Source organism: Aplysia californica, unplaced genomic scaffold, assembly GCF_000002075.1.
Source record: "Aplysia californica isolate F4 #8 unplaced genomic scaffold, AplCal3.0 scaffold00223, whole genome shotgun sequence".
Taxonomy (NCBI): domain Eukaryota; kingdom Metazoa; phylum Mollusca; class Gastropoda; order Aplysiida; family Aplysiidae; genus Aplysia; species Aplysia californica.
Genome location: NW_004797493.1, coordinates 160,243 through 162,300, shown reverse-complemented (window position 1 = coordinate 162,300; position 2,058 = coordinate 160,243). Strand labels below are relative to the sequence as shown.

General features: G+C 45.9%; 1 protein-coding gene across 1 annotated transcript in view; it reads left to right on the top strand.

The window, feature by feature from the left end:
• LOC101861127 overlaps window positions 1-2,058 on the top strand; it is a gene marked incomplete at its 5' end in the record, with an annotated part of 20,931 nt that overhangs the window by 17,957 nt on the left and 916 nt on the right.

Here is a 2,058-nt window from a genome sequence, read left to right as displayed (position 1 = left end):
TGCTGCTGCTGCTGCTGATGCTGCTAATGCTTATGCTGATAATGCTGTTGATGCTGATGTTGATGCTGCTGATGCTGATGCTGATGCTGATGCTGCTGATGATGCTGATGATGCTGCTGATGCCTAAGTTGATGTTGATGATGATGATGATGATGTTGCTGATAGTGATCATGATGCTGATGTTGATGCTGATGCTGCTGATGATGATGATGCTGATGCTGATGCTGATGCTGATGCTGATGCTGATGATGCTGCTGATGTTGCTGATGCTGATGCTGCTGCTGATGCTGAAGCTGCTGCTGATGCTGCTGCTGCTTCTGCTTTTTCTGCTAATGCTGATGCTGATGTTGCTGATGCTGATGCTAATGCTGCTGATGTTGATGCTAATGCTGATGCTGATGCTGATGCTGATGCTGATGCTGATGCTGCTGCGGACACTTTTGATGCTTCTGATGCTTCTGATGCTGCTGATGCTGCTAACACTGGTGATGCTGATGACGCTGATGATGCTGCTGCTGATGATGCTGAAGACACTGATGATGCTGATGATGACGATGATGATGATGATGCTGCTGATGCGGATTGTAATGCTTCTTATGTTGATGATCATGCTGCTGATGATGCTGTTGCTTATGATGACGCTTATGATGCTGATGATGACGCTGAAGATGCTGATACTCATGCTAATGCTGATGCTGTTGCTGATGCTGATGATGCTGCTGACGCTGATCATGACGCTGATGATGATGCTGATGATGCTGATGATGCTGATGATGCTGATGAAGCTAATGATAACATTGATGATGCTAAAAATGCTGTTGATGATGCTGATGCTGACGCTTATGATGTTTATGATGACGCTGATGAAGCTGATGCTGACACTGCTGATGCTGATGCTAATGCTGATACTGCTGATGCTGACACTGCTGATGCTGACACTGATGCTGCTGATGGTGATGGTGATGCTGATGCTGCTCATTTTTATGTGGAATCTGCTGATGCTAATGCTGATGATGCTGGTGCCGATGCTGATGATGCTGATGCTGATGCTGATGATGCTGATACTGATGCTGCTGATACTGATGTTGATGCTGATGATTCTGTTGATGCTGTTGATGCTGGTGATGCTAATGATACTGATGACGCTGATGATGCTGATGTTGTTGATGCTGTTGAGGAAAATGTTGATGATGCTAATGATGAGGATGCTGCTGATGCTGATCCTGCTGCTGATTGTTGTGCGGATACTGATGCTGACGCTGAAGATGATGATGATGATGATGCTGATAATGCTGATGCTGATGCTGATGCTGATGCTGATGCTGATGCTGTTGCTGATAACGTTGATGATGACACCGACGCTGATGATGCTGCTGAGGCTGATGATGCTGATGATGACGCTGATGATGCTGCTGCTGCTGACGTTGATGATACTGAAGATGACCCTGTTGATGCCGATGCTGATGCTGATGCTGATGCTGATGCTGATGCTGATGATGATGCTGATGCTGATGCTGATGATGCTGATGCTGATGATGCTGTTGATGCTGATGATGCTGATGACGCTGATGACGCTGATGATGCTGATGTTGCTGATGCCGTTGAGGATAATGTTGATTATGCTAATGATGAGGATACTGCTGATGCTGATCCTGCTGATGATTGTGCTGCTGATACTGATGCTGACGCTGAAGATGATGATGATGTTGATAATGATGATGCTGATGCTGATGCTGATGCATTTGAATCTTATGCTGATGCTGATGCTGCAGACGCTTATGACGCTGATGATGACACTAACGCTGATGATGGCGCTGATGATGCTGATGCTGTTGCTCATGCTGTTAATGCTTATGCTGATGATGCTGTTGATGCTGATGTTGATGCTGCTGATGCTGATGCTGCTGATGCTGATGATGCTGCTGCTGATGCTGAAGTTGATGTTGATGATGCTGATGCTGATAGTGATCATGATGCTGACGCTGATGCTGATGCTTATGATGATGATGATGCTGATAATGATGCTGATGCTGATGATGTTGCTGCTGCTGCTGCTGT